The sequence below is a fragment of the Myotis davidii genome, unplaced genomic scaffold, assembly GCF_000327345.1.
Source record: "Myotis davidii unplaced genomic scaffold, ASM32734v1 scaffold181, whole genome shotgun sequence".
In the NCBI taxonomy this organism is placed as follows: Eukaryota; Metazoa; Chordata; class Mammalia; order Chiroptera; family Vespertilionidae; genus Myotis; species Myotis davidii.
In genome coordinates, this window is record NW_006291504.1 from 2,468,431 (window position 1) to 2,476,574 (window position 8,144).

The 8,144-nt window shown below is 59.3% G+C and overlaps 1 protein-coding gene across 2 annotated transcripts in view; it reads left to right on the forward strand.

The window, feature by feature from the left end:
* The window catches only part of CBLN1 (cerebellin 1 precursor), a 31,338-nt gene that overhangs the window by 426 nt on the left and 22,768 nt on the right, over window positions 1–8,144 (forward strand). The gene's annotated exons all lie outside the window — the stretch shown is intronic.

Here is an 8,144-nt window from a genome sequence, read left to right on the forward strand (position 1 = left end):
ATGGCCCCAGGCAAGGAGGAGAGGAGGCGGCACGGCCGGGGGGACGCGCTCACCCTGGGGACCTCACCCTGGGGACCAGCACCTTAGAGGGACACACTGGGAGATGGAATGCAGGGTCCCCAGCACGCCCTTCACAGAGAATGTAGCAAGAGGCATTGCATGTGTGTGCACATGTGTACATGTGTGTGCATGCGTGTACATGCATGTGTGTGCATGTGGTAACTGGAAAGTTGGCTTATTGACGAAACACATGTCTGCCCCGAGGGAACCAGTCAGTTGCCCTCCTTCTGCAGACACGCTCTCTGCTGCTGCGCGTGACAGGGGACCCAGGTTTGAGATCCGAGGGGCGCTGGGCGGGCGGGAAGCTGCACTCGGGGAGCTGGGAGCGCGGTGCCGGACCTTGTCTTCAGGCCGCAGGGGCTCGTGACGTCCTACAGCTGGGCCCTTTCTGGCTGGAGACCCTCGCTGTCCAGGTCACGCTGGAGGCAGCCACGGACACCGCTCCGCCCAGGCCTGTGCCGCTGGCAGGGGACCCCTGAGGCACAGGCCGCGGCACTTCCTACCTGCTCGGGGTTTGGTGAGCGTGGGGTCTGCTCTCTGAGTGGGGCGGGCACTGAGACTGGCCTCTAGTGCGGTCACCAAGGTGGGCCTTCAGCACAGGCACCGAGGCAGCACTGAAGCTGCTTCCAGCGCGGACAGCAGACATGGCCGGCCGGCCCCTCCCTCCTGCGTTCGCCCCTTTGCTCACCTGCTGGCTTCAGCCCCGGCAGTGCCTCCCCAGGGCGGGCGGGTGGCCAGTCTGGGCGCGAAAGGACATCAATGTGAGCCCACAGCCCGTTGCCTGGACTGCAGCCCTACACGCCTCTCTAAGGTCGGGCCCTTGAACTCCAGGCACCCAGCTCCCCCAGCCCACTCTGCGCAGGAACTAACCAGGGCTCAGGGAGCCAGGGAGGGAGGAGCCATCGCCCCAGAGGGGGCCGCCCTGACCCAGCCCAGCAGCCAGAGGCCCCATTCCTTCCCTAAGCCTCAGGGTCCTGTCCCCGCCCCCCCTGCTATGAGCCAAGCAGCTGCTTCTCCTGATAGTGGCCACCAGCCCCGCAGAGAAAGCGCTCCTCCCGGAGCCTCCAGGCGCCGCTGGGTCGCACAGGACCTGGGAGGGCTGCGTGGCAGCTTCAGCAGCTGAACAAGGAAGGCCGCCCGGTCTGTCCTCCGAAGGTGCCTGGCAGGGAAGCGGACGCCGGGCCCTCATTCTCGGCTGCGGGGTCCAGGTCCCGAGAGCACGGAGGCCGCGCCTCACACAGCAGACGTGTTGATGGGAAACGGGGAACCCACCTGAGAAGCCGGGCGCCGGAGGGACGCGCCCGCCCTCCTGACAGCTGAACATTGCACATCGCAACGGCTCCTTTTCCCTTGTGAGCGCGCCAGGCTCCCCTGCTCCGTGGGCTCTGAGCCTCGCCCTGCCCGGCAGGGCCTCCCGCAGCCCCGGGGCCAGCAAGCGGGCGCCGTGGGTCCATCGTGGGCACAGCCTCTCGACTGTCCCGGAACTCTTTCAGTTACAAGCAATTCCCAAGAGGGGATATATTGGCTCAAGCACTGGAAAGATGTGGGGTAGATGCAGCTTCAGTCACGGCTGGACCCAGGCGCTCTGTCTGCCTCTGTTTAGTTTCTTCTTCATATGGCTCCCCCCAGGGGATGGCTGCTGGGGGCAAGGCGGTCCCTGGGTGCCTCAGACTCATCCATTTAATTTCATGGTCCAAACTTCACGCTACTGGCTCTGTCCCAGCCGCTCCCCTTTTTCTGTCCCTTAAAGAAACAGGCACACTCTTGCTTTAGGATATTTGTGCTATTTCAGGAGCCTGGGAATCCCTACCCTGTGCCCTCCACAGCCACATCCTCACTCTCAGCAAGGCAGAGCCTGAGCGCCCGATTGAAAAGCAGAATCCGTCTCCCCGGCGCCCACTCTCCTCCCTGGGCACACGCCCCGCCCGCGGCAATGACCGCCTCTCCTGCCCTCTCACGCGGTCGCCCCAGAGCCCACCAGGACGTCTGTTTTGTGCACAGACGTGTCCTGAGAGCCTGGCAGGGTGCTGTCACACAGCAGTAGCTCAGCTTCTGGGGTGAATGAGTGGAGCAGGACATCCAGACCTCTGAATGCACAGCAGTGAACAGAGCAGATGAGAGACCTGCCCCTGTGGACCTGACTCTGGTGGGGAAGGGAGGCGGGTCCGGACGCCCCCTGCAGCCGGCGGCTGGAGGAGGAGCGCCCACACCTGCTAGTGGGTATTGAGTTGCATTGACACTGATGTCCTCTTGTGTGGACATGAGTATTTTATCAAGACTGGCCTGCGGGGGGCGGGGGGCATCCATCTTCCTATCGACGTAAACCAGAAGATGTTACAGGACGGCGTCCTGGCCCCGGAGCACAGAGCTCTGCGCACAGACGCAGATGTGTGATCGATACTTCATCATCGAATTATGATCGGCTCTCCGCGTTCCGCAGAAAGAGCCCCGAGAAGAAAAACAAAGAGCAACAATAACATTGAAATGGATACAGAGATTCCTTTGCATTTTTTAAAAAAACTTTGTACTGATTTCAGAGAGGAAGGGGGAGGGAGAGAGAGAGAAACATCAATGATGAGAGAAAATCATAGACCGGCTGCCTCCTGCACGCCCCACACTGGGGACGGAGCCCGCAACCAGGGCCTGTGTCCTGACCGGGAATCGAACCCTGACTCCCGGTTCATAGGTCGATGCTCAACCACTGAGCCACGTGGGCCTGGCTTCTTTGCGTTTTAATAAGAGTTGGGGGCTCCTACTGGCCGTCCTGTGAGGGCAGCAGGAAGGGATCCCTCGGGCTGGGGGAGGGGGAGCTGCCTCGGCTTGGCTGTTTAGCATCAGTGGACACACCCAGGGCCTGTTCACTCACCTGCGCGTCCGTCCAGCCCGTCCCCTCTGCGCTCCCTTCCGCCAGCTTCGGGATGCCTTTGCCTCCAGCGGTCAGCAGGGGGCACTCCTGGGCTCCTGGCTCACTCTGGGAGGGCCTGGATGGTTGCCCCCTGGGCTGCTAGGCAAGCTCAGCCCCTTGCCCCCCCCCACACAACCCGCAGGGCAAGTCCACTCCAGGGCTCCGGGCTCAGGGGGAAGCCCAGCTCCAGTCCTGCCCCACCTCCTTGCTGCCCCCCCCCCTTCCCCTACCACTCTGTGCACAGGGAGCTGTGTGGGGTCTGCCTCTGGGAACCCTGACTACGTTTTTCCGGCACAGGCCACTTTATTGGACGTTGTTTTCCTTGTGTGTCTTCTGAAATGTTATTACCTTTGGGTGCGTGTCAGCGCTCGTGAACGTCTGCGGGGACGTAGGCTGTGGGCCTGCCTCCCGTTTAAGGAAAATGAAGGAGGCGTGACCACATCTGCTGTTCAAAGGGAAACGCTGGGGCCGAGGAGTGAGCAGCGAGGGCGAGAGTCAGGCTGCTGGTGCATCGGCCTGGCCTCCGCACAGGTCGCGGGGAGGAGACGGGCCTGTGCTCTGCTGGTGTTCTGCACCCGCCCTGGCCCCCTCCCGCCACAGCTATTCACTGAGTCCCTACTATGTGCCGACGGGCAGGCTGGATGGGAAAAATAAAGGAAGGGTTGGGGGGAGTACATTCTAGAAAAACGAATATTCTGTCCAAAATGGGCTGGAAGGCCATGGGAAAGTGTAGAATTCAGGGCTGGGAGGCCTTCGCAGCTATTTAATGTTGGGGGGAGCGGGGGCTGGCCTCTCTGGGTCTTACCGTCCTCCCTGCACGGCTGGCCGGGTGCCCACAGGGCGTCAGGAGGTGACGGGATGTGAGCCAGACGATGCTGGGGAGCGCGCACGGCAAACGTTCCAGAGAGGCGGGCTTTTACGCAAAACCCCTAATTGGCTGATGCCATTGCTTCAGGGTCCCTTGGGTGGTTATACGGGATAAGGCCTTCACCTGCCGAGGGGTCCTGAGCCGGCACCCGGGCACCCGGGCACGCTCTCCGCCCGGACGGAGCATGGGCGGGGAGAGGCCATCGGGCCCTTGTGTCGTAAAGGGTGGAGCCATGAGCAGTGCAGGGCAGAGCTGCACAGTGGGGTGTGGGGGGGCATGCGCTCCCGGGGGCCCTCCGGGCTCTCCACTCCCTCCAGCTGTGTGCTCACCAGCCTGAAGCTCTCCGAACCCCTGTCTTTCCTTTTCCTTTTTTTGTTGTTCATCCTCCCCTGAGGATATTTTTCCGGTTGCTTTTTCAGAGACAAAGAGTGGAAAGGAGGGAGGGAGGGAAAAAGAGAAAGAGAGACACATCGATCAGTTGGCTCCCATATGCACCCCAACGGGGTGGAGAGTGAACCCACAACCCAGGTATGTGCCCTTGACTGGGAATTAAACCCGAGGATTTAGGTTATCAAGACTGTGTACCGGTGCCCCAGCTGGTGGCTCAGTGGTTAGAGTGCCCCAGCCGGTGGCTCGGTGGTCAGGGCGCCCCGGCCGGTGGCTCAGTGGTCAGAGTGCCCCGGCCGGTGGCTCAGTAGTCAGAGTGCCCCGGCCGGTGGCTCAGTGGTCAGGGCGCCCCGGCCGGTGGCTCGGTGGTCAGAGTGCCCCGGCCAGCAGCTGCGGTGGGTTCTCAGGCCGCCCTGGGTCTCTGCACACGCAGCCGCCTCCTTCCCCTCCCCTCTGGCTGAGCCTTCAGGCCCTGGTTCCGAGGCTCCGCATTTCGGCACTTGCTGTGCTGTCTGCTCTGCTCCTTTCTGTTCACACGTCACTTCCCGGGAGCCTGCCTCGCTCCCACCAGCACCCCATGCCCCGCCCGCATCCCGGGGTCTCCCTGGCTCTTACACACCGGGTGCTATCCATCCATCCATCCATCCATCCATCCATCTGGGGTCTCCCTGGCTCTTACACACCGGGCGCTATCCATCCATCCATCCATCCATCCGCTGTTCGTGGCATATGCCGCCTCCCCACCAGAATGAACGCCCGTCAAAGACTCCGTTTGTTTTGTCTTCTGCTGTAATTTGCCCCACGTTCGGCACAGCCCCGCACACAGTAGGTGCTCAGAAATGCCTGTTGAATGGATCAGTGACATCCACGCGCCTGGATGTTGCTGCAGGCGGCTGGGCGCCAGGGACCAGGCGGCTGAGGGTCCCGGCTTCGATTCGCAAGCACTGACGGGTCCCTTCTGATCTGTCTGCCGGGATCGCTTTAAATGTCCCGACAGGCGCAATTGACCAATTACGAGCACTTACACTCCTGTTCCATCATTTGTAACCGGGGTGCTCTTTCTATTCATAAAGACCTTTCAATTTTTCATGAATCGGAGCGGAGGGCGTGCATAATGAATACAAGCTGTTCGTGGCATACGCCGCCTCCCCACCAGAATGAAGGCCCGTCCAAGACTTCGTGTGTTTTGTCTTCTGCTGTAATTTGCCCCACGTTCGGCACAGCCCCGCACACAGTAGGTGCTCAGAAATGCCTGTTGAATGGATCAGTGACATCCACGCGCCTGGATGTTGCTGCAGGCGGCTGGGCGCCAGGGACCAGGCGGCTGAGGGTCCCGGCTTCGATTCGCAAGCACTGACGGGTCCCTTCTGATCTGTCTGCCGGGATCGCTTTAAATGTCCCGACAGGCGCAATTGACCAATTACGAGCACTTACACTCCTGTTCCATCATTTGTAACCGGGGTGCTCTTTCTATTCATAAAGACCTTTCAATTTTTCATGAATCGGAGCGGAGGGCGTGCATAATGAATACAAATGGCGAACTGATGGCGGTAATGCGTGGGCCGGGCTCGCGCCCGTGGGGAGTGACAGGAACCCAGCACATCCTCACGGAGAACCGCCGATGACACACAACCTCGGAGGCCAGACACTGGAGCACGAGGGCCCTAAATTTTCCTAATTACCGAGCGACCGCAGACACCCACCTCCCGATGGCAGCCTTGCAAACAAGCCCATGGACGTGGCTGCTGTGCCCGCGTTCTCGCTGAGCACAAGACCCCTCACCCCCCTCTCCACGCCCCCAGACTGTGGGTGAGGCGTTTCAGGGCAGAAAGGTCCACGGGAGGCATTGCCTGAGGAGCGGAGTACAAAGGCCGCCACGTGCGCAAAACCAGGTTGATTGTCCGCTCGGGGACTGCGTGGTTTGGAGGTGCGATAGTCGGGGCACAGGTTTCACGTGGCTCCCGCTCTCGCTGGCGTGCTGAGCATGGTGGCGTCGCCAAGGTGGCTCAGTGGTTGAGCTTCGACCTATGAACCAGGAGGAGGTCACGGTTCCATTCCCGGTCAGAGGCACACAAATGTGATAACACGCGTTGGGCGGGGGGGCAGGATGTGAGGCGGTTCTGCAGCGCCAAGCGTACGTATGTGCTAAAAGCGAGTGGCCAGAAGCCGACATTTTCGAAAAGATGCCACGCACGACGGCACTGACAGAATGAAATGCTAAGAAGTCACTGGAGATCAGTGAGCGGACCTCCTCACAGAGGGCTGAGACCTGCGTTTCTCTCTCATCACTGATGTTTCGATCTCTTTATCCCTCTCCCTCTCTCTCTAAAAATTAAATAAAAACATATTTTTAAAGTAGGCAGTGTAAGGAGGATATCTATAATAATAAAAGGGCAATATGCTAATTAGACCGGATGTCCTTCCGGACGAAGCCGGGGCTGCGAGGGAAGCCCGGGTCCCGGGTGCCAGAGGGAAGCCGGTGCCGGCAGCCAGGGAAGGAAGGCCCGCTCTTGCACACATTTCGTGCATCGGGCCTCTAGTTAAGTAAATAACAGCCTAAAGCTGTTATGACAATGTTTGCAAAGCTGGTTTCCAAATCTCTGAGGCAGGGGGACACCGGGGCCCGACCTGCCTCCCCGCTCCCCCCTCCCTGGTGCTCGGGGCTCCTTGCAGGTCGCGGAGGGAGGGAGGGCCTCCTCCAGGCTGGACACGGGCCGCATTTGCTGGGTGAGGAGCTCAGAATTGGCTCCTGCTTTTTAATAATCTCCCAATTACAGGCGCGGCTGTGAGCTGTCCCCCGTCTGGAGCGCGCAATAAAGCCTGGGCTACAGCCCTGGGAGCTGGGCCGCGGCTCCCGAAAGTGGATGGCAGGTGAACTGCTGAGCTGGCCTGTTTCCCTCCCAATTACCCCTGAAAAACAGCCTCCGCACAGCCGCACTCCACACGCTATGGCCCCTCCACCTCAAGCCCTCAGCGCAGAGAGATACGGAGATACGGGGGGGCGGGGGGGAGGAGTTTCCCAGCAGCACCAGCTGCTGCAAATGGGCCTGAGCGGGCGGCTGGGAGGGTGGATGGCCGTGAGGTCACGGCAGAGGTCGCGGCTCCAAGCCTCGCATGGATATGATGATGTGGCAGCGTAACCGGGGCGCCGCGAGCCCGGGGTGAGGACTGCAGCATGTTTGCAAGGAAATCTGGGGGGAAGGAGAAGGCGACTGAGCAAAATAATCCCGGGTCAGAAACAACAGTGGCAGCAAGACGCCACGTAAAGTTATCAAAGACAGGGTCTGGGAGATTGCAACATATCTATCAGTCACAAAATCACTGGTTATGTTCATGTACACAACACACACACACACACACACACACACCCCTCCTGCAGATCCGTGAGACAAATAACCCAATAGAAAAAGGGTCGGGGTCTGAATAAGCAAATCGGGTGGGACATGCCGATAACCAATAAGCATGCAATAACCAATAAACATACAACAAGTGCTTCAACCTCATTAGCCACGAGGGGCGTCTGCACCACAGTCCCCAGCCGCCATGCTGCACCTGCTCAAGTAGCACACATTTCAATGTCTGAGAACCTGTTTTTCTTTTTGAATCTCGTTGTTGTTGTTGTTAATCCTCACCCGAGGATATTTTTTCCCGTTGATCGTTGGAGTGCGAGGGAGGGAGGGAGAGAGAGAAACATCTGTGTGAGAGAGAAACATCAGTTGCCTCCTGCATGAGCTCTGGCCAGGAATCAAGCCTGCAACCTTTTGGTGTATGGGACAACATTCCAATCAGTTGAACCACTCAGCCAGGGCAGTAAAGATTATTTTAAGTAAATTTCCAATCATAAACTTGAGATGAATTTAGTTATCCAGACTGAATATATCTGCAAGCCTTTTTCAATTTTATTTTTGAATTTTAATAACTACT